The following is a 24,436-nucleotide window of genomic DNA, read 5'->3' as shown; positions in this document are numbered from 1 at the left end:
GATTAGAAAACTAGGCCTAATGTTGAAATATAAACCAAATGTGCAAAACACTTTTCAAACAAGAAGTTATACAGCTGTAATAAATTTAAATATTCTAATGCCTAGTTTGTTATAGGAAATGTAATACCAGCATTCATGAATTGTCAGACACCAGTAGAAGTAACTCACCTTGCATGGCCTTAAGCACTCTAAGAACTGCAATTCATACATCCACTCATACAACTTAAGAGGCTTCTAGAAAAAGCTCTCCTGCACTAGCACAGGTGACACGAACTTCTTGCAGAACTTCTACCAGAACTCTTTCCACATGTTCCCTGCTACCAAGACATGCCTAATAACCTTAATAACTTGGAGTAAAAGCAACAGTTTTCTTCTGCATTTACTTTAAGCTATATACCTCCCTTTCTTCCTACAAAATGTAAATGTCTCTTACTGTACAGTTCAGTATGGTTCAGAACAGTATCCTTTAGGAATTAGAGAACAAAAGAGAATGGGAAGAAAAAGAGTGGTCCAAAGAAGGAACCTTGTTCCAGCAAAGATGTCAGAGAGGGAAAATACTGAAAGAGAAACATTTAATTGCAGCCATTAAGGTCAGGGAAAATTACAGATCTCCAGTGCTATGAACCCAGGAGACAATCCGAGGAAGGGAAACAGGGTTTTTAGAATTCAGTACAGCCAATAAACTGAAGAGGCTGAGAACTGAAAAGTTGATAATTTTTTATATGCCTTATTTAGAATAACTGAAGTTTTCTGAGGGATTGAACTACCACTTGAAGTTGAGGGGAAGCAGGAATAGAGAAATGGAGGATTAGTTGAAGAAACAGAAAATTTTATCTAAATGACCCCTCACATTATATTATTTTAAAAAGTAAGTACATTTACTACAGTTTTCTTTAATTCCTCTGCAATTCTAACTGAGAAAGACCGTATATCAAAACCTATAACATCTTACCATACACTTAAGTGCTTAAATTGAGAAATGGAGGTTAGGACCCCAGTTCTCAGGTCAGGACACATCCATGTCTCCAGTTATTGCTCAAGAGGAAGAAAAAAATGTTTCTGAAAGGAGCAAATGTTTTCCGCTGACCGAGGGCAACGTATGTCCTCAAGGGATGAGGAGATTGCTGATCTGGGGTGGCAGGTATGCCACAGGGTCAACAAAGTTTTCCACTTCAAAACTTAAAAAAGAAAGAAAAAAATCCGTTCACCCAATCAATACTTAAGCATTGATACATATCTCCACAACACTTATTAAGAAGAAAACACAATGGATGACTTTACCTGATGGCATTTAAGTCCATCTTGAGTTTTTACACTGCCCATATGCGAAAGTTCCTACAACCTTGACCTGTCTGTGATGTTTAAGTGTGACAGAGCTTGAGGCAGGATCCAAGTCTCTGAAAGAAAGAACCTTCTACAAGGGAGGATTGGGATTTGGCAGAAAAGGAATTAAAAGTTGAGTGTCGGTGCCGAGGAACCCAGCGGACTGTTCCATTACCTGGAGAGGGGGAAATCTACTTCCATGCTATTAATTATTCGCTATAAAATTAAAGATAAAATTTCAAAAGGAGAGCGATAAACAGTCATTATAAAGCATGAGGAGGAGATCTATGAATTAAAAGAGGTGAACCTGAGGTAAAATCTTGAGGGCACCTCTCTCCTTTCTCCTGCGTGGGCAAGTTCCACTCAGGCGCCTGGTTTGAGGGAGGAGGCGAGGTGGCACTCCGGTAGCGTGTTTGGGGTTGGCTGGGTGTTTTAGGAGCTTTTAGATCCACTTTTATTTCTCCTTCCAGCATCACCAGTGTTTCCCTCCTCACTGGCGCTGTGGCTGCTCATAACAGTCTCATTTATATGAGCAGGACTGGGAGGAGAGAAAAAAGGGAGAGCAGGGAAGCAGCGATGGGAGGTGGGGTTTGGAGTGACAAAGGCGCAGGCAGCGGCCACCACGGGGTCAGCCCGGGCTGCCGCTCAGTTAAGAGTCCAGTGACTTCTTCAGTCATAATCTGACGTACTGAGCCAAAATCTGCTCAGTAGGTGTAACAAATAGGCTTGGCTAACGGAAGTCCTGAGCATAAATGCAAGTAACTCGACCAGATTTCATACAAAGCGTTTTAAAGAACCGGAGGCTGGGTGAGACCCACCACAGGCAGTTCTCAGGAACATGCTCAGCCATTGAGTACTTCTCCAGGCATCTGATTACACTAATGTATTGGAGTATTTGATATATTGTGTTCTTTAAGAATAATTTAAAATGTCAGTGTATACAAAAAATACTTTTTGCTATTAAGTGATTATACTGTGGTGTCTTTGATTTAGAGGCCCATAATAAAAATTTCTCAAGAAAGTGAGGAACTGGGTTCTTTGATCTGCACCTAGATGACAAGAAACTGAGGGCACTTAAAATGTTCATGAAGTAGCTGGTGTAGGAGCAGCTATCAGTGATAAACATGAGAGCTTTCCATCATACTAAAAATATTTCTGTAGAATCATAAGCATGTGCAGTGCTTCCCAAGCAACTTTAAAATGCCAGTCTCACTTCCTCTGAGAAACTCTGAAACTTAAAAGCAAACCAAAACCACACAGAATAAACAAATTAGGAGCATAAAATGAGGTGAATAGGAGGGGTATTGTCTTTGGAAAGTCCAATTAATTTTTTTAATGTGATAGTTTCTTCTATATAATTAATAAGAACATTTATTGACTACCCAATTACACCTAAGTACCTGAGTAGTATAAGCAATAATACTGTGATAACATGGTATGTATGGAGACTCCATATACTAAAGAGAAAGAAGAGATTGAACTACATTATAACAACTGTGATCCCTCTGGGGCACACCAGTGAAACATCACCAGGAAGTCTGCATTAATCATTGTTCTGGCACTATTTGTGGGGGGGTTTTTTGTGGATAAATAAGGACTTCAGTGCACTAAGCAATCCTGAACCTTTCTTGAGCTCTACATTAACAAATAACCAAACATAGTATTTAATTAAGAAAAAGTTGCCATATGCTTTTGCAGCCAAAGGGAAGTATGTATGCTGGATGAAACCTATTAGATTAATAGTACCACAACTTTTTGCTTGGCACATACATGGTTGTAAGAATTTGTCCTTTAAATTTTTGCAGATGAAAAGAAAACATTCCTAAAGGCAATAATTAGTTATTATTCTACAGCTACTGAAACATGTAGTTGTATTCCTATAGCCTGATTATTACAGGTCTATAACTTCCCTGAAATTACATGTGAAATTTTTGATTTCAGGCATTTTGGCATCAGTATATAGCATTTCGGCATCAGTATATAGCATTTCAAATGAAATTTTGGGGAATCAGAGAAATTATATTTATTACATGTGAAGAGCATCAGCCATAAATAAGTCATATAGACATCTCTGAACTGCTTTTAGAAGAGGGCAAAGCTGTTACAAGGCCTTGTAAGAAAAATCTTCATTTAAAAATACACATTTGTTTTTATTGTTGGGAGGGAAGATTATTAAAGGAGTGAGAAGGAGGAAAAAAGATGTAACTAACTGCTAAGGATAATCAGTTTGATAGATTGTGAATGTTCAACAGTTATGCAGTTTTATACTAACTTCATAACACTATGAAGGTCATCAGAGTGCTGTGTAACACAATGTTCATGATAATGAAACAAAGCCTCACAGGCTATAAAATATGTGACACTCCTGCCCCTATAGACCATGTTATATTTTTGAGTTAATCATCAACAATATAGGGACACTAAGCGTTTTTCTCTTTTCAAGCTCTAGCTGGTATTAATGAGAAGATTTAGAAAATAAGGGGACTATAAGATTATGATGTGACTAACTGTAAAATAAAGACCAATGCCTTGCATTCAAAATTTAAATGGACTAGAAAAAGCTACATTTACCTTTATTAATCTAGATTTTAAAAGCAAAACAAAATCCCCAAACTTCTATTAGTACTTGTTTAGATGACCAATTTTTCATGAAACTGCATTATTAAGGAAAACTCAGATGAGGTTAACATCAAAATACATAGCCTGTACAACTCAACATGCCCCTAGACTAGACAGTCAACTTTAGTACTTCTGAAGATTACATGGAAACATCCAAGTTTTCATAGCATAAGTAATATGCTAAGCTCTTAACAGTCAGTCATAAACACAGCACATTTATATTTTAAATTAAAAAAAAAGAAATGAAACATTTACACTCTATAGTCTAAATGAAGTTTCTGAAATTAGCTGTGAAAAAACTGAAAATTGAAAGATCATATTTTCAAGTCTGCACATATATAACAATTTTTCTGAAACAATATTTTCATATAAGTATTTCTTATGGTACACTATATTTTAAACATCAATTTTATAGCATGGGTTTTACAATTAATCTCTTTACCAAGAGTATTCCTTATTTAACTGACTTTTTTATCCAAATGTTATTCAACACAAATACCTTTTCTATAGTATTAAAATAGGATATCCACCAAAACAAATTTTACATTCACCTTCTGCGATGAAAGTTTATTAAATAATGATTGATTACTGCTTATGAAAAAGTCTTTGATCATGTATTTAATTAGGAATTGTTTAACTTGGACAGTGAGTTCAAGGGCAACTATAAATCACATTTAATGGATCCAACAGGTGGTGCTTGTCCTAAGCCCCCTGAACAGGCAGGATGTGAGCAGGACCATCCAGACAAAAAATACTGTGTGCAGCTGTGTCATGACAGTAACTCAACCACGCTTGGATGTCTGGCCAATGTCCCTGATGTGTGTGGACCTTATGGATCATGAGATAGCGTACACCTGCACTTAGCCTAAACTTAAAAGTTTGCAAACGCTAGGTATGTAAGCTGGGTTGTTTTTTTTTTTTTTTGCTGAGTATAAAGGCGGGCAAGCTCCAGGACTGGGCCAGAAGCCTCATCTACAGGTGGATGCACCATATAGGAACTTCCCAGTTACCAAGAGACTCCTGGCACTGGCTGCAATGGGGCTTCCCAGCCAAAGTGGGGGTCAGGATGATGTTATTAAGGTGGTAATTGGCCATGTATCCTTTTCTTAATCGCTGTAATGCTTTGCAGTAAGGATGTGATGCTTTGCTCATATTGCTCTTCTATCATATTGTGCATAATAACTAGTACTGTTTCCTTTTATCATATTGCATACTATCTTCCTTTATTATATTACAATATAATAAACTACATTTATTTTTATATTTGATTTGGAATCCATTTTTGCTTGGTAGCCAGTCAGTCAGCAAAACACCTACTCAAAGACATAATAAATTATTCTTTTGCCTCTATGGGCATTTGACTAGTTTGTAAACATTATTACAAGAAAAAATAAAACAGCAAGATCATTGCTTATAGAGAGAACCTTTTTTAAGCCAGTGGATTCTTTAAGAGGAACAGGTAGAGATTTATATTTTGGATTATTTTTGCCAATGAAGAACAGTCAAAATAGGAAAAGAAGGCAAGTAAGGGCTTTTATATGCTGCCTCTATATTTGGAAGCAAGTGAGAAGGAAACAATCTAAAACATTAGGGAAAACACAGTCTAATGGCAGAGAAAATATAAATATTACCCAAGAAAATGCAAGAGAAACAAGCGCTTTGACCAGAAGAGAGCAATCACTAGTGTAGTCTGGAAATGAGGGGAAACAGCAGTGGAACCATGGAAGGTATGAAAGTAACTAGTAACTTCAGGAAACTCTAGCAAATGAAAGTATTAAAAAAATATTTAAAGGGGCATATGCATATATTATCCTGTCAGGAAAATTCATATTTTGAGTGCTGCCAGGTTATTGTAATTTATGGATCTATTTAGAAGGCAACTGTCTTTAAAAATGGAAACGTATTCTTATGTGCTTTGACTTGAATGGCTAGTGGATTGCCTCTGTCAGAAAAAATATATGATGGCATCAGATATTTTGATGCACTCTATTTCTAATGATTGTGCATACATTCTTTTCCTCTGAAACCATGGGAAAATTTCACTCAGTCTCAAGTCCTTTTTGCTTGACAGTCATCTTGAATCTCTCTTGCTCCATTTTCCTTAGAGCTATGCTCCCAGTGATTGCTCAGACCTGTGTATGAGTTTCTGTGCCTTCTCTGCATCTGTTCCTATGGCATTTTTGGGTTTTTTTTCTCACACATCTAACTTCAAAATATTCAATAAAATATGTGCTGCCCATATGTGCCTTTTTTTGGGTGGTGACATGTACCCATGTTCTCGTGGAGGCTGTTCTTGTTCCAGAAAGTTTAACTACTTTTAAGCAATTTTAATTTTTTAGCAATTTTAAGAAGCACTGTCTATGATAATTAGCTGTAATATGTTTTATCTAACATTATGGCTAAGAGACCATCTTAATACATTGAACTCTGCATGGAAAACATACTACCAAAAGCACAGGTATACATATTACAGCCTCCTTAAGAGAGTGACTATATTGTCTTTCATATCAGTACTTGCACTGGAATGCAATCTTTACTGGGAATACAGTAGATAAAGTTGGCAAACCTACAAAATGTTCAATAGTAACTAAAAACTATAAATTAACATTAATTAACAACGCTGTGCATGCTAGTGTTCTTTCATTATAGTCAAGATTTGTAAACAATTTCCGCTTACCTATAACCTTTAAGAAAACTGCTCATGCTTAATCCCGTTATTTCTCCAAATCTTAGGACAAGATTTTCTATGCTGTTCTTCTCTTCAAAGATGAATTACATTTAAGGAACCTGAGGGAAGTCATATAGGTATTTTAAAACAGCGGGAGAACAAATAAAGAAATTTAAACATCAAAAACTTTTGCAGCACTCTCAAAACTAGCCAGCTGCAACAAGGTCTTTTACCATCACATACCAAGTTAACTTCAATAAGTAGTTAGCACACCTTGCCCCGGCACAGCCACCAATCCCCCACAAGGTTTCTAAGGTCCATCTACTGTTCATGCTGTTTCTTCATACTCTTCAGGCCAGTCCCTCAGCTTCTTGCCTCTGCTGCCTTCTCCTCCTCTCTCCTCATCCAGGTCTCTCTCTCTCTCTCACACACACACCCCTGAAGCCAGCCCACAACTGTATGTTATCAATGTTAATTAACCCAGCTTCATTCCTCTACAAAAAACTAGAATTTAAATATATCATGATGCAGAAAAGGACATTTTTCATAAATAGATCATTTTGACTTGATTTTAAAGTTATGGTGTTATGAGCAAAAAGCAGGTGCAGATCCCTCAGGGATGAGGCACAACACTCAGCAACTGAAAACTTTGGCTTTAATGAAAGTGTATGGTTACCACTGTGGGAGCCCCTGGGACACCATCACTAATCAAATAAGGACCCTATGCAGTGGAGCCCTACTAGGAAGTGAAGCTCAAAGGAAAAGCACCTCAGGGGTGGATAATAAAACGTGTGCTTATTAGCATATCATATATATGCAATGTCTTGTTACCGTGGTTTAACCCCAACCGACAACCAAGCATCACACAGCCACTTGCTCACTCCCCCCCACCCGGAGGGGTGGGGAAGAGAATCAGAAAGGAATGTAAAACTTGAGGGTTGAGATAAGAACAATTTTATAATTTTAACAGAACAAAAAAAAGAACAATAATAACAATTATAACGGAAAAGGGGGGGGAAGGGTAAAACGCAAAGGAAAAGGGAGAAAGGAAAACAAGCAATGCACAGTACAACTGCTCACCACCTGCTGACCAATGCCCAGCCAGTCCCTGAGCAACAATCCCCCCCAGTTAACCCTCCAAGTTTATATACCAAGAGCCAAAACACAGCACTGTACTAGCTACTAAGAAGAAAATTAACTCCATCCCAGCTGAAACCAGGACACTTGTTTTGCTTATTAGCAAAGTAGCTGATGTAATGCGGGTGGTGTTTGAATTCTGAGATCTGCAGCTAGCCACCCTCATTGGCACCCATGCAGGGGTATGTGCAGATGGGTGGGGTGGGTAAGCAAACTATCCTGGGTTACCGTGACAATGAAATAAAATGTGCTTGGGACTCTACATACTCCTATGGGGAGAAAGAAACTATCCCAGGTTACCGTAACAACAAGATAAGATGTTTTATTTATCCTTACTCCTTTTCCATTTTTATCTTAAAATAAATTACATTTTAGAAATTATTTTCATTATGTTAGCCATAATTTAAAGGAGTGCAAAAGTTACTTGTGTTTATTTAATTTTATTGCACAATGTATGCTTCCTGTTCCTTTTCTCACTATAATTTTTTTTTCATAAGGATGTCTAAAAGAAAGAGGGACATCTGTTGCAAGTTAGAAGGCTGTTTTAGCCACCATAAAGGACTTTCTAAAATGTCTTCATATGAACAAAAATCTAACTTGATAGCCAAATTCCAATCAACATTCTTTTGTCAGGTTTCTGGATAAAAAAAATAGGTGATTAATTGCTTCAATAAAGAATTAATTGGAAATATGAATGTGATTTATCTCTAGGTAGAGGACCACAGTTCTCTCTTTCTTACCTTCCTTTTGGCTAATTGCTCCAAGGAGACTGCATTAGGTGTATCTATAAAATGCAATGTAAATGAAACCACCATAAAACATTCACAGGCACTGGAAATAATTTGTCTAAAAACTGTGTATTAAAATGTTCGAACAGACCTTGGCACAGGCTAAAAGCATGCCAGCTAGTACTTTCCTAAACAATTCCTGGGCACGGTTTGGGAGTTAGTGTGAGTCAGGAACCATTCCCAATGGGCAGTAGATGCATGTGACTATCCTGTTTTGAAGAATAAAAGGGTTTAATAATAAAGGCATAAAACATTGTATGGTTACCAATCTCAGTGCCAGAGAACAATCCCAGACATGTTTAACCTAATAGCTTATATGTAGCCATTGAATCTTTTGGCTGATATGGATAACACTTCAGTATCTGAAGAATGGAAAAGTTCTGCTTTCTTTCAAAGAAGCAGTTTTTAAAGGCCTAAGCCCAAGAAGCTTTTAACATACATGATTTAGATAATCATCTCTCTGTCTCAAATCATTTTTTACTGGCAAGATCGTTAAAAAGGGCATGGCAAGGCATTTTAAGCATGATATGATGTTCTCAGATTTCTTTAATCCATAAAAGTGTGGCTTTCAGCTTGCACCAAATACAACAGTCCATCAGGCCAATTTTTAATTTCTGTCCTTTGTCAGAAGATGAATGTCCACATTAACTTGCTGGCCCATGAAACTGCATCAATTTACCTTTACACCTTAAAAAGTTAAAAAAAAAAATTAAATGCCTGAATGTGTTTATCGTAATCTCTCAAAATAATCCATAGCAGCCCTCACATCTCTTGTATGAAATTGCACAGGATTTGTTATGTAACCGACATGCAGTTCTATATCTCTGTTATAAAACATGATGGTAAGTTGCTTTCCCAGTGCCCGTCCAAAAAAAGACTTTTGAGAGGATAAAGTCATATGAGGCTCAGATTAAAGAAAAAAAAAATTGTGGGAAGTTCAGGAAGTTATAGCAGGAACGGTACCTGCTTTCTTTCTGAAGTTCACCAATAGTGAATCCACAGAAAAGAGCCTAAAGAGCATCTTTAGCCAGATTTCAGATTTCTTTCAATGACAATGTATAACTGATCATTTATCTTCCCTACAAAAATAACTGTTATTATGTCTGTTCTTACAGCCCTAACAATACTGGGACAATCTACTTGTCCAGCAGAGTATTCTATCACTGACCTCTTTTTCTGTTATATAATGTATTTTATTGTTATCTATATTTTATAATCTAAATTACATATATTATCTGTGTTTTAAATTTTTGCCTTGCATAATCAAAAACTGACTGTAACATTCAAATGAAAATACTAGAGCTTTGTCTTCAATATTTTTCCTCCATATATAACAAGTATACATTTTAAAAGACATATTTGCCATAGAATCCATATCCCTTCTTCATAGAAACAGAAGCATATTCTTAACACAGTAGAGACAGTGCAAGTTTGTCACTTAAGAAAAAATTAAAAGATGAAATAGTATTATTTCATTCCATATGAAATTCTTGTTGGTAAATTATGCTAAATAATTAGAATAAAACACCCAAACCAACAAACACAAACCTCCATCTGTCTTACCAGAAAAAAAAATAAAATAAAATCAGTAGTCACCATCAAGTTCTAAACTTAGAGCAAGTACCTATACAAATATTTTACTACTCAATATGCAGGCTTCCTTAGTTTTTTATTTTACCTGTACCACTGAAGGCCTCATCTGATATTAGGTTGCTTACTTCTCACAATGAATATTCCATAGTGAATTAATTGCATGGTGCTATTATTTACTCCTTTGAACTAAAGTCAATGCAAAGAGCATAACTTTATCTTACCTGCCATACAGCATTCAGCATTACATTCTTCCTACTCGCTGTTGTAGTTCAGCCTTAACACCAGACTCCCAATCATTTGAATAATTAAATTTAGGATGATAGCTATATGATTGCATTACTATATTACATTCAGATAATAAGCTGAGTTACTTTCAATTATTTTTTTAAAAATTAAAAATATACCATCAGGTGGATAACTGGCTAGCTGAAAAAGGTCTCATAGACATAGTCCAGCTGGCTGGACAAAAATGCACATCGCGCTCAGCTTATCTGAAGTAAAGCAAAATACACTGTCTTTGGCTGTCCTTGTTACACAATAACAGGAAGATTTCGGTGGGAAAAGAATGTTGCAGGTGGGAACAGAAAACTACAGAAGAGAAACTAGGGGCAGGCTTGATATTTAGGCAACTAACCAATAATGAGCTTAACTTTTGTAATATGTATGAGCTAATTATAACAAGGCATAAAAGGCACAATAAACGAAGTCTGCTGATCACTCATATTGAGCGACTGTGTCTTCCCTCCGTCGCGACAAATGGCGCCCGAACAGGGACCCTAGAGAGGGCTGAACCTGCGAGCCACGGTTCGGCGGAGATTCGGGTACCGGTGCTGAAAGCAGCGCAGGAGGCGGAAGGGCACAGTCCCCGCGCCCGGGAGCACCTACAGAGGGTCCCGCCGGCCACGCGTCGCCGAAGTCTCGCAAAGGCTGCAACAGCGCTGACGAAGGTATGGAGAGACAAGCGACGTACGATTCGCTCATATGCTTTTTAGAAAAGCGGAGCGTTCGGGACATAGATTGTAAAAAGGAATTCCTCGGGTTATTAGCGTATGGGATAGCATCTGGGTCCCCCGCGGCAGCGGCGAGCGGCGGCGCGCGGCCCGGCAGGCCCCTTCCCGGCCGCGGTTTCTCTCCAAGGCGGCACCATCCCCCCCCCCCCCCTCCGATCGGCGCCATGGCGATGCAAGCGGCCAAGCGAGCTAACATCCGGCTATCCCAAGGGATCAATCGGACCCTTTATATTCGGAACCTGCCGTATAAAATCACAGCGGAGGAAATGTATGATATGTTTGGGAAATACGGACCTAGTCGACAACTCAGAGTTGGAAACACTCCTGAAACAAGAGGCACAGCTTAAGCTTCTCAAGGAAAAATACGGAATTCATTACAAACCTACCAAAAAAAAAAAAGGTGCTTCAGATGTCCCCTACAAGAAATGGGTTTCTGCCTTGAACTAGCAAACATCTCTGTGTTTAACGAGAAGCCTTTTTGCCTTGATGGAGATAATTTATGCTGTATTCTGTATTTATGCTGTATTCTGAATGTGGAAATTGGTTGGGACTAGGAGGCTGGCTTAAAGGCATTTTGCAAACGGGATTATTATTTTTGATCATTATTGTAATAATAGTTTTTTGATCAAAACCAGCCAAAATTATTTGTAAGCATTAGGCATATCTGAAGAGAATGCCTTTATTTGAATCAGCAGTTAAGGTGTAGTTTAGTCTGAGGCTGTGGTTTTATCTGCTTCTGGTGAATTTTTGAAGTGATGAAATCAGAGATACAAGGTATACTAAGAGTTATGAGGTAATAAGGTAATAATCTAAGTAAGGGTGCTGTCTTTTATATCTACAAGTGCAACATGCTTTTATGTAGCAGAGAGAAACTTTAACAATAATGTTGCTTGAGCGAGATGTGCATGTGACAACTTGGGAAAAGGGATATCACAACTGGAGTGCAACAGTGTTTCTACGTCTGGCAGAGTGAAATCTTTCAAGGGCTGAGTTTAGACAGTCTAAAATAAATTGTTAGTATTCAGAAAACCCATCTTAAGCCTCTTTTGCTTACATAGTGTTATGGAAGTCAACTGCTATTGTAGAGAATTAATGATTTTTTAATACATATTAACAAATACTACTATTTTAACTTGAGGCAGTTGAGTGAGAAATACTCACGTGTAGCATTTGAGGGAATGTCAGCATAAATCGCACTTACAGTAAGACTGCATTTTTAATTACTGTACTCGTTAAGATTCGATGATGCCATAAGGCTAAGGCCTTTTATCACAGATTGGTTCTGAACTAAAAGGTGTGTGCACATGTAGATATGCACATTTGTGTTATTTTCCTTAATTGGCTACAAAATAATATAATTAGGTTGGGGACTAGATCTTGGGAATTTGTCTATTATACTTCTGTTTGTTAAGGAATGTGCATAACACACAGCACCCATGTAGGCTTGGCTTGTGGCATAGTTGTCAAATTTAGCATAGACATTCAGACAGATAAGCAACGTACTCTTCTTGTGTGTATCACCTACAAGCCATTATGGCTTAGTGTGTAAATCTGTACGTAACTATTGAAAAATCCCCTTATGAATGTATATAGCTTAGAACTAATTTTTCCCCTTTGTTAATTCTTTGATATCAATGAGGTATTCTTCAGAAAATGTAGGGACTGGTTGGTTGCATAAGGGTAGTTGTTATTTGGACAGAAAATTGTTAATGGTCAGGGATTTTCCACTAAAATATTTGCAAATATTCCTAGTCAAACATCAGTTTGGTTTCTTTTTGGGTTTTGAGCTTGTATTAGTCCATGTTCAGAACTTTAAAATTACCTTTGAAGTTTTTAAACTTTTTATATCACTGGAACAGAAAGAGCATCTAAATTAAAGCTTCAAGCTAACTTTATTTTTCAAGTATTTCAGGAATTATACTTCTGAACTGAGATTTTATAAGTTGGCTGTGTATTTTCCTGTGTTAAAACGCTGTTATTGAAAATGGTCAACCAGGCCCATGTCGCCCAAAATAAAGATGGGGGAATTGTGGATAACTGGCTAGCTGAAAAGGGTCACATAGACATAGTCCAGCTGGCTGGACAAAAATGCACATCGCTCTCAGCTTATCTGAAGTAAAGCAAAATACACTGTCTTTGGCTGTCCTTGTTACACAATAACAGGAAGATTTCGGTGGGAAAAGAATGTTGCAGGTGGGAACAGAAAACTACAGAAGAGAAACTAGGGGCGGGCTTGGTATTTAGGCAACTAACCAATAATGAGCTTAACTTTTGTAATATGTATGAGCTAATTATAACAAGGCATAAAAGGTGACTGTAAGAGACAATAAACGAAGTCTGCTGATCACTCATATTGAGTGACTGTGTCTTCCCTCCGTCGCAACACCATCATAATGCTAATTTCTAAATATTTTACTGAGACATCACATTTATTTAAAATTCTGCCCAGAAATACATACTACCTGTAAATTACTAACAGGTAAATATAACAATGTTTGTTCATCCCATTAACAACTTAAAATGACAAGCACCTTTATGTTATACCAGCCCTTACAGAATCAAAAATGGAAAAGCACAATACATTTTTCATTCATTCTATAGAAAAAAAATTAATGACAACAAGCAACCGCTAAGAAAACATTGGTGTCAGGTGTGTTTTTACAGTAATATTACATGCTGTCCAGAATTTATGAAGCTAAATGACAACATGTAGCTGTCAGGGAAATTAACATCAGAATGAAAAGGGCAAAGAGGCCTCCAGTATTTTCAACAGTGTATACATGCATATTGTATAACTAGAAAGCTTTTTATCTCAGTACACAGTTTCAAACAGCAGCAAGAGAGGTACCTACAACAACGTATTTTTTTGTGAAAATTGCTTGAGAAATACATTTTAAAACCAGTACTGTCTGCATGGAGATCTCCAATTCCTGCCTTTTAAAGTTACACTAAAACTACTGAATTATTGATTCTTTGAAGAACAAGAAATTAGTCTCAGAATAACTGACTGTGCAAACACCTTAGATTTATGGGAGCCCAGTCATTTGTTTAGGGCAAAAGAAACATTCTCCCTTGACATCAAAGGGAGCAGGATTAGGTTCTAAAGCTTTACCCTGAATCTTGCAGTTCATTTTCAGGGCTACATAGGCGTGGATTTATCAGGGGAATTCAGAGAGCTTTGCATTTGCATAGCCATCAGCTTTGTTTAGTGCAGCATATGCTCCTTAAGTGTGCCACAGTCATGGTTGTATGACTGCATAACTCCTCCCATACAGATTAGGACCACCTCTACCCCATGACTAAGATCTGGAACAGACATAAGATTTAAATTATCTTTTGATATGCTTTCCAGTAATATTATGAAATACTTGTTTTTATCCCTTTTTCTGGGCATTTCAGGCATAACAAGATGAACCCCATGCATACTAAAATATCTTTTTAGGAACATAGTGAGTTTTCATTCTGCAATAAATCTTTGTTAGTAGACCTTTGAAGACAAAAGGAATACAAGGAACCACTTGTCTGAATGCAACTGAAGAATTTGCACTTTCCTTTAAAAAAGTAGATTACAGTAATATCTAATGGAATAAAACATATTTAAGTATTTAATTTCCCTTAAAAAAATGTCCTGATTTGCTCATGTGTGTTACAACACCTTCTAAAACAACTAATGACTTAAATTAGTTGTTTTCTTGTGCAGGTAAAACATCATAGTACTCAGACAAAACAGCCATTTCTACAAATTCTTTTAGTTGAATGGGATTTTAAAAGCATAAAATGGTCCAGTGACATTCTCACTGGAAAATTCCAACAGAAACAAAGTAGTCAAATATGTGTTGTGTCTTACCATGATGTTTGTACTGGCTAAACCATATTTCATATGGAAGACACATGGCATTTGAAAAGCAAAATTTCAGTATTTACATTTTATTTACACCCTAAATCACCAATTAAGAAAAAAATCACTATATAAATAAGTTACTAAAATCACATGAAGACTCCATCAACATGAATTGGTAACAATCAGAAGTAGACTGAAGTAGTATTCCTAGACCAACTTTGTCATTTTTGAATCATATTTTCCTTTGAATTCATAGGTGTACATGTCCACATAAATATGCGTATGTGAATTCTTAAATAGGTAGTTTATTAAACTTTAGTTTGTTACCAAAAGAAGATAAATATTTCCCCCTTGACTTACAGAGTTGCACTGTATTAAATTAAGCACAAAGACTTATGAACATACTTAGTTTACTACACCAATATCTATTTCAAATGAATAATTAAGTTGTGAATGAATAAACCTTTTATATGAACTTGGAACAAAGGTATATAATACATTTATTTCAGAGCCCAGTTTACTCTGTCTCCATTAAACTTACATGAGCATGTACCCATTAAATATTTGTATTTCCAGTACTGAATTACCATATTCTCCAGTGCTGTCTTCATTTCTGTACTTTCAAACAAAACCACATACACTTGTAAAATGAACTTTGATTCATCCAACATTATAAATTTAATAGTCTTTTAAGCTTGAGAAAGGCATTTTAAATCTGTATTAAAGACAGAGAACTATTCAGGAAATCCTAAGACTTGGAAAAATTCAAGTGCATTGGTGTGAGATATTATCCCTCTGTGCAAATAATATCCATCCAAAGCTGAAAGGGTGTGTTTATATGTTACAGAATATTTAAAGCTGGCTGTGTCCAAATGTATGGCTGAATCCTGAAGTCCACAGACAAGGAAGGCTTCCTCTGAAAATCAAAGGATTTTTGTCCAAGTACTGAGGAGCAAAACTATATAAATAGGAAAATACATAGTTGATTCATCAGATATAAATGATATTATCCCATTCTATTATTATTCACAGTTTACCTACACAGAGGAAAATCAGAAAATCTTTCAGACTAGGACATTCACTTTCATCAAACACTCCATCACAACCCAAAATTAAAATATTTCCAGTAAATCTAGCGGTGGTGGTGGAGAGCACCAGCCTCCAGCAAAGGGCCCCGAATTTAAATATCAGCATTCCCCCCCATGCTCGTTTCGGTACGCCCACCTGGAGATTCCTCGCCCCAGCAACGTTTCCAGCATCGGGTGTTTCAGTTCCTGCGACGCGGCCTATTTACACCCGCAGAGATGGACATTAGCAGTAACACTAACTCCAGCAAGTGTCCAGCCGGGTCTGACACATCTCACCCGCTGGGGCGGGAGGATGGACACACGAGACGACAGGACTGCCACCTTTGTGGGTTCATTTTAAGATGCTTTTTTTAAGTCTGCCTCCTGCAAGACGGCATTTTTTAGTTCTCCTCCCCACCATCCTTAAGGAAGGCAAAAATAAAGCCCAAAACACGTGCTTTTTTCAATGGTTACTTCATTACAAATCACTGGCTGCCTTCCTTTCAGCGCAGGCCTAAGCATAAACTCCAGTCTTCTTCCACACGGGGGGGGGGGGAAGACAAACTCAAGCAGCAGCCGAAGGGGTGGGGAAGCCATGTAGCGGAGCCTTGGTTGTACCCGCTGCGGCGAGGCGAAGAGATCTACTCCAGCTGCAGCAGAGCTGGGAGGGGAACGACGTGGAGCAGAGCAGTAGCAACAGCGGAAGCAACACTGGTTGAGCGAGTGAGAAGAGAGTAGCGGAGGGAAGGGGGAGGCTGTTGGTGTTTGGCGCCGGTGGAGGGAGTCATTCCTGCAGCGGCACTTCCGGTCGGCATTTTGTTCTGAGAAGGGAGCGAGAGGCACACACAGAGGATCCTTTCCTTTCCTTTCCTTTCTCCTGTTCCTTCTTTTTCTCCTTCTTCTCCCTCTCTTCTCCCCACCCTACCCCCTGCACTTAACCCCGCTTGGTATCAACTCACTGTGCCCAGGCTGCTACCTCCCCCACCCTCCTACGCTCGCATATACGGAGGGAACGGCGGCCCCTTGGCAGCTCCCCTCCTCTTGGCTACCTCCCTGCGGCTTGGAGTGTGTCTCGGAACCGGTTCGGTCCAGCTCATGTTGATGTTGTGAAGCAGGCTCAGGGGGAAGGGATTTGTTTCGTCTGCTCACCTCCCGGCTCTACATGTTTGCTGCACCGAGGAGGAGACGGAAGAGGAACCAGCCCCCCTCCCGGCCCGGATTATTGTTGTTATATTATCTCCCCTCCTCCTCCTCCTCCTGCTCCGCGGCGGCGGCCTAGCAGCGGCGGCAGCTCCTCTAAGGAGGGAGGGGGCGGATTTCTCTCCCCTTCTTTCGCATTCTCGTTGGATTCAAACGCCGATTTGCTCAGGTAATCCCCCTTCCTTGTCTCCCCTTCTCCTCCCTGCCCTCTCCAGCAGCGGGCTGGGCCTCCCAATCCAGACGGCCCAGCACTGCCGGGAGCGGAGGGGATTAGCTGTTATCTGGGGTAGAGGAGAATGAGTGGCAACCAGAGGTGTTTATTTCGCAGCCCTCCTTCCTGCTCGCTCGGGTTTGGTGGAGGAGATTGGTTCTTCCCGGGCTGCCGGGAAGCCTAGGCCCAGTAGAGAGCGCAGGCCCGCCGGCCAGCGCCTTTACTCCAGCTCGGGGATTAGAAAGGCGAAGCGGCTTCTCAGTAGTAGGCCTCAACCCGGAGAGGAGCAGGAGGAGGAAACAATACAATTAGCCGCAAACGTGCACTGATCCTTTTGTCATATTTACAGCTTCCCCAGGGCAAGGAAAGAAAGTCCTAGCTCAGACGGCCCTCTGAAGTGGAGGAGTAAAGTGGAGGAATAGGGGAAGAGAAACAATGTAAATACCCAGAAACTGAAATACCACCTCTCTTTACTGTTGCTTTTTTACCAACTCTGTTCTGAACATTCAAAAGTTCGAATGCACATGGATTTATAACGTGCAGAGCTTTAATCTTTAACTAATATAGCGATTGATTAATGTGTTAATCACTTAATATATTTATAGCATAAAACTAGTGCTTATGGAATGATTGACAACACAGACACCTGCAGACCCAGGAAATACAGATAGGCAAGCATATTGTGTCAGGTACTCCACACAATCCTGGTTTTCATGTGCTGTATATGTTACAGGAATATGTACTGAATTCAGATGAAATACTATTTTATACTCTTAACAAACAGAAAAGGGGAGAGGGGATCGTGTGTAAAGTGTGATGTTTATGATATTTCAGGGACCAAGGTGAAGATGAGATCTTACCCTAAGTACTTGAGAATCAAGAGTAAATTAAGTGAAAAGTGAGGAATCTTAAAAAGTGTCATCCTTTCTTGTCAGGCCGTATCACTGAGCTTATTATTATCCTGAGCTTGTTATTAGCTGTTTGTGTGCATGATATTTGAATATGTAGTTAGGTGTCATTTTAACAGGTCAAATGTGTTTTGTAAATGATGGTTGATTAAGTGTCAGGTCTTTAAATGGTAGCTAATTTACAGTAAAGTAAATCTTGGGTTTACCGTGTGGTAGAGGTAGAGAGTGTTATTAAAAATGGGGGTCGCTTTAAAACAAACACCCTGTGAACTAATAAAAATATGCCTACAGAAGCTACATAATTGAGTGAAATTTTAAGATACTAAGTTTCTTCTTTCATATAGAAAGGAAACTACATAATTTGTCTTTTTCAGTAGGCTTTTTGGTTCTGCAGGTAGATCTGTTGTAATAAGTGGTTAATGTATCTAATAAAGTAACTTTCTGGTATATTTTGTTTAGAGTCTTATAAACTGTGCTATCATATCTCAGAGTGCCCTCTGAATATTAACTCGGAAGTTAATATAGCTGTCACATAGAAGTGTATTTTTAATGCTGTAAATCCGTGTAGCAGTCAGTAGTGTGTTGGTGATTTGTATTGGTCAGGGAGCAGTTTGAATTTTAAAAAGCCTGAAGATCCTGCTGAGCCCCAATCCCGGCCTCCCTCCCTCCCACTAACCTCCCATTCCTGCCTTTGTGCTGCCTGGTCCTGTTAGACACTGTTTGCAACAGGGCCTCAGGCCTATGTGCGTGGAGAGGAACCATTTAGGCTTCGAAAAAGCAGCTTTTTACCTTAAACTTTGTGAATTGCAGAGGGAGCTGTTAGTTGTCTCTAACTGTCCCTATCTCTGCGTGTAGCTGAATTGCTGTTTTCTTTTGGTCCGTAGCATTCGTAGAGGCCCAGTGTAACTCTGCTTTACAGGAAAGGGCTGTGCAGAAGTAGTTGTAGTTCTTGGGTAGTTTTTATCATCAGGAAGTGACGTGAACTCTAGCGTTTCTTTTGTCGTCTGTGTAAAACTGCTCTCATTTTAACAAAAATGGGTTTAAGCTAACAGTAGTGAACTTCCCTGACTTATTTTTCATATAAGGGGGTTTGCTTTAAACATACCACATAAAAGCAGGAAATAAGCTACTGTAGTTATGCAGTTCCTGTCAAGTTTATCTTGCCAGGATTGTGTTTACAACATGTTCTTTTTTTTTTTTTTTTTAATTCCCCCCCTTTAAATCGAGAAAGCATGCACTTTTTTTGGTATGAAAAATAGGTGTATTTATAGAGGGAAACTTAAGATGCTGCTTATTTGTAATGAGTTTTTTTGATTTTGTTCTTCAGAGCCATGTGGTTAATCCTGAATTAGTTGCATTATCAATTATCACAGTTTATGTAGTTGTAAATTTATCTTGAAAATTATATTTAGCATACAGAAATACTTAATGTGGAAACGTTTATAAGATGACTTTTGGTTTAGACTGTATTTTTAGCACATTTAAGAGTGTGTGTGTGTGAAGCAGGACTTTCGTTCTTTTTTTTTCTTTTTTTTTTCCTTACGCTCCACCCCTTTAGTTTATACTGGTCCACTTGTTTATCACAAGAGCTAGCTGCTTAAGGAGGATGTAGTTATTTTATTCATGTTCTAGAAATAAAAAATTATTCTTGAGGCATTAGTTGTAACAATTATTTTAACTGGAAGAGGAAAATATTTTCTTCTTGTTATCTTTTATTTTGTGCTTTTGACTACCTTGTATATATTGAATTTTTCCTGTGTACAGGTTTTATTTCTTTTTTTTTTAGCCTTTGCTATCTTTTAAAACTGTTTATACTTTTTTAAAAAACATTTTTTACACTTATAGGGGGAACAGAACAGGATCAGAGAAGCAAAATTAACCACTTAAACCCATTTACAGATCCCTGTTCTACATAAGAGTACATGTACCCTGGTGCAACCTCATTGCATGTTTGAGACTATGTATGTTAATGTTCATATGACTTGCAGAATCAAGGCAATAGATGGTTCTAACCCAAGGTAATGACTATGGTTTTTTGTTGTATTTATATGATGATTTAAGGTAATACAGCCTTAATTCTAAATTTTTCATGTATATATTCCTCTATAATATAAACTATATTTTGAAGGATACTAGATGAAAGATAGTCAGTCTGAATTGATTTGAGCCAGGAGTTGGTATACCAAATTTCCTGTTACAGTTTTATGTATGTATTATAATAAAAATTGTTAATGATATTAAATTTATATTAACATTTACATCCTGTTGCACAAGAAATGCAAAGTTAGTGGACAATTGCTAGTAACTAGAAGGAAAAATATACTTCTATTCTTTATATCTATATGTAGGAAAAATTAAGTATTCACATTCAGAAATTTCTGCTTTCTGAGTACATAATATTCATTGATGTGTGGACATTTTGACAACAATTATGAGCATACTTAATTGGAAAAATGAGTTTTGATATTTAGTTTGGTGTCTGGTAGGTTTGTGGTGGATTATCCAGTGTTAGAACAACTATTTAGGGTCACAAAATATTTCACTAGAAATATTTAACACTTGAAAAAACTGTCCATTTCAAGATGATACTGCTTTTTTTCAGTCTTTCATATGCCTTTATTAGAAGTAGTACAGGTTAAGTTAGCTTCTGATTTTGAATCATTAGCAGTAATGAGCACTCAGTTGCACAGAGATGCCTACAAGGAAATGCTTGAAATTGGTTATGTGTGTATTATTGTTAATAATGATCCTTTTTAATAATCAAAAAAGGAAGACCTTTTGAAATTACAACTGTTAAAGGCTTGTATGCTAAAAACTTCTAATATAATTCATCTATATTTGTGGTTTAAGTTTATTAGTGTTACATGCACGCTTTATGGCTGATTCTGACCTCCGAAGTACATGGGAGAGGAATGCTTTATATTGATATCTACTGCACACCAGGAGTGAAGAAATTGTGTTTGAGGAGATTGTGGGGGACCTATGATTTGTGTCTCACTTCCTGTCCCTACTTTTCACTACGGAAAAATCTCACTAGCAAAAGGGAGAGGAGTAAGGATTTTGGCTCAACTGTATGTAGAAACTAAAAAGAATTCCAGTCAAATTGAACACAGTTGTTGATACGTACTTGAAGGTGACTACTTAGTTCATACAAATAAACACTGAAGAACATTTTTCATATTTAAGTCAGGGAAAAATTCTAGAAAATTTTATTTTTATTGCTTTTAATATGTGTATCAGTTGGCTCTAAGTGGTTTTCCAATTGGAGATCTCAAAATTCTGAAAAATGAAAATATCTACCCATATAAAGATTATTGCTGTGGCTTGATTTGAAGCACTTTGTTTCTTTTGGGAGTGTGTATGTGTAGACATGCAATGCATTTTACAGGAACACTGTTAGAAAACACTAGGCTGCAATGTCAGGGACTTGGATAAGGAAACAGCAGACTGAGATTGCAGGAAAGAGTGTAATCCAGCCCTCTTCTCCATATGCTGGGCCTTTAACTACACTACTGTATTTCCCCCTTACCCTCGTGGCCCCAATTCAGTGCCTGGGAAATAGTAGCTGACTGGTATACTGATATAGCCTAGCTGATATATTTGTTTTTCTTTGTCATTCAGTGTGCAGCTTACTGCTTTATCTACTGTATACCATCCATATCTTTCAGGAATGCTGAAGTGTTTTCATCTATTCATTTGTTGGAATTATCTCAAAATACATACCTGCACTTCACAGACATTAGAGATTTTTTTTTTTGTACATCTGTAAAATGTTATTTCCATTTTACAGATGGAAGACTGAAAGTGAGTCAAATAGTGAGTTTGTAAATTGCTTATAAATCTTGTGTAATTTGACATGCTTTATTCTTGAGATTTTTCAAGTTACTTTACAGCACTTAAAAGTTCATAACATTGTTTTGACTTGATTTGTGGTTGAGCGCCCTGCATTTCAACATACTGGGCTCATTGTTTCTCATGGTGGATTCCTAAGTAGTATAGAATGGGGGTTTGCTGATGGCCTTAAGCATCTGTTCAGTTTCAGCTGTCTTGATTATGCTGAGAGCTGGACAAGAATAGATTTCCTGTCCTGAAAAATCAAAAAGAATCATCCTCCATATTAGGAAGAAATCAAAATCTCTTAAAATTTATAAGGAAGAACAGAGACAACTAGATAATAACCCAAATCCTGCAAGTAATTAAATGGTTTGTCTACAATATTGGAGACAGATTCGAAATATTACTCTGTTAACTTCCAGCAGGATCTAGTAACCCTGGAAAGTATCCTAAGCATTGGTTATTGGCTGTTAGGGATAAAACTCTGCCTCTTAAATTGATGATTGTTATAGTTGACGTAAACTGGTTGAATGGAAACCTCTGCAACCTAGGTGTCAGACCATTTAACTGTGATGTCAGTCTGTTGTCCAGCTGCTGTACAGCTGTTAAGAAAGCAAGACTGTTCAGAGGTGTAGTAAGTGTGTTCCTAGCCAGAACATTGCTTTTGGGATATCAGAAGTCCAGGTTCAAATGCCTGATCTGTATCAGGTAGAGAGGTTCTTGAGCTTTTCTTCCCCTGTATGGCTTTTTATGTTCTAATCCTATGCTCTAGGCATGACCCAGAGGCTGTGGGTATGTTACGGAACAGGTAGAATTTTTCTTTCTTTCTTTCTTTCCTTGTGATAAAGTTTTCTGTAAAAATAAGCTTGCTTTTTTATTTTTTTTAAATAATAGGAAATGAATTTTCTTCTACTAGCATTCTCGGTGATGATTGATTCCTCTTGGCAGGTTCCTTAAAAACTCTTGTTGAGGTATAATCTTTAACATAGAAAAGCTTAAGTGTATCCTATTAAAATTTGGCAGTTATAAGCAACACTTCAGTTGCTTAACAGAATTGTTAGTCAACTTCAAGAATGCATGTTGCTCCCTGCTTGTTTTGTATAGGTGATGTATATAACTTGGTGAAAAAGTAGCTGACTTATCTGATTGTAGACATTAAAGTTGAAAAAATTTTCATGTGCAACAGAACCTTCCTAATAAGTGTGGTTCTAAGCAGCGAGATGTGGTACAGACTCTTAGTTCTCTGGTGTCCATTCCCTGTTTATCCACCGTGCCGATTCATTTGAATGTGGAAAAGACAAGAACTGAGGTTGCAGATGGCTGGAAGGGTGAGCACATGGAGAAGAGTGGTGGACTGGAACCAGACTTATACAAATGGGGAGGGAATGGGAATTTGAAGGGCAGGAATTTGGAGGAGGGTAGGAGCTTGGAGTTCCTAAGGAAGTAATGGCTGAACTGAGAGGACTGGATAACAGAGCTGGTGGGGCAGATAAGTGTCCTTAGTGAAGAATACAGGAAGAGCTGTGAAACAGCCTTAGCAAGAAACTGAGACAGAAAGGTACTCTGGAATTGGGTGTGCAGTCAAGGGAAACAGTTTAGGCATGGGAATGGGTGGGAAGTATGTACTGAGAGAGACCAGAGAGGGGAAGAACAAATGGCTTCTCAAGCCATTTGTACGAAACAAGGATTGGCTGGGCAAAGAAGCATTATTTCACACACAGGATTTTGTTGTTTGAATTGTCTTCCCCACTCACCCAGGAAATCGCATAGTTAAAAAAAAAAAAGCTCAGAAATGTGGAATACTTGTACTTGTGAGAGCAAACTGTAGGGCAGGGGTCCTCAAACTACGGCCCGTGGGCTGGATACAGCCCCCCAGGGTCCTCAACCCGGCCCCCGGTATTTACAGAACCCCCCCGCTGGGGGTTGGTGGGGGAAACCAAGCAGCCGTAGATGACTGCCTGCCCCTTCATCCGCCCTGGCCCCCTGGTTAAAAAGTTTGAGGACCCCTGCTGTAGGGAATTCTGTAGTTCAGATTACTTGTGTAGTCTGCATTTGGCATCTTTGTGGATGCATTGTGGTAGTCTTTAACTCTGTCACTGTTTCTTCCTACAGCAGGATGCCTATTTCACTGACTATGTGGAATGAATAGAGATTTAAAAAAAAAAATTATAAAATCAACCAAACAAAAAAACCCAACTCCACACACACACACCCCCAAATACAAAAAACCAGGTTAT

General features: G+C 38.1%; 1 protein-coding gene and 1 long non-coding RNA gene across 8 annotated transcripts in view; one reads left to right on the top strand and one right to left on the bottom strand.

Annotated features, from left to right (window-relative positions):
• Window positions 1–1,061: 1,061 nt before the first annotated feature.
• On the bottom strand, window positions 1,062–16,796 carry LOC129734533 (uncharacterized). Its single transcript, XR_008730101.1, has 3 exons — window positions 16,204–16,796; window positions 6,620–6,729; window positions 1,062–1,178 (listed from the first exon to the last, which is right to left on the bottom strand). It is a non-coding gene; the product is annotated as an uncharacterized LOC129734533 (long non-coding RNA).
• Window positions 16,797–16,920: 124 nt separating this feature from the next.
• Window positions 16,921–24,436, top strand: part of LOC129734519 (nipped-B-like protein) — a 167,636-nt gene continuing 160,120 nt past the window's right edge. For 6 of the 7 annotated variants that reach the window (XM_055698079.1, XM_055698081.1, XM_055698077.1 and 3 more), the window contains exon 1: window positions 16,921–17,415. The gene's annotated coding sequence lies outside the window, so the exon portion shown is untranslated. Of the gene's footprint in view, window positions 17,416–20,264; window positions 20,384–24,436 lie in introns of all 7 variants that reach the window. The other variant, XM_055698074.1, reaches the window with a different exon arrangement.

Source organism: Falco cherrug, chromosome W (assembly GCF_023634085.1).
Source record: "Falco cherrug isolate bFalChe1 chromosome W, bFalChe1.pri, whole genome shotgun sequence".
Taxonomy (NCBI): domain Eukaryota; kingdom Metazoa; phylum Chordata; class Aves; order Falconiformes; family Falconidae; genus Falco; species Falco cherrug.
The sequence above is the reverse complement of the archived record's forward strand: the minus strand, read 5'-3'. Positions and strand labels throughout refer to the sequence as shown.